The sequence below is a fragment of the Arctopsyche grandis genome, chromosome 4 (genome assembly GCF_051622035.1).
Source record: "Arctopsyche grandis isolate Sample6627 chromosome 4, ASM5162203v2, whole genome shotgun sequence".
Lineage (NCBI taxonomy): Eukaryota > Metazoa > Arthropoda > Insecta > Trichoptera > Hydropsychidae > Arctopsyche > Arctopsyche grandis.
Window position 1 is genome coordinate 1637215 of NC_135358.1, and position 340 is coordinate 1637554.

The window sequence follows — 340 nt, forward strand, 5'->3', positions numbered from 1 at the left end:
CGCGCATGCGTTAGAAAATAATACATGAAATGTGCCGTGCGAATGCACGCACACCTCAAGTAAACTTACATGTATGTCTATACTAGTCTATTCTGCTGGTTTTGTTTTAAATTAAAAAATATTTATAAAATTTATAAAGTATCATTGTGTGGAGAGTGACAGTTACATAAATGCATACGCCGCATCCAGCGCGTCGCGGCAATATTGATTGATGATGCTGAGAAAATGATTCGCATGTTCGCTGAGAAAATTGAGATAAAGCTTAAAGAGACGTGAAATGTTGTGGGGAAATTCGACTGCGGACCGCGTTTTAAGGGCACCTGGAAACTAGTATAAAAGC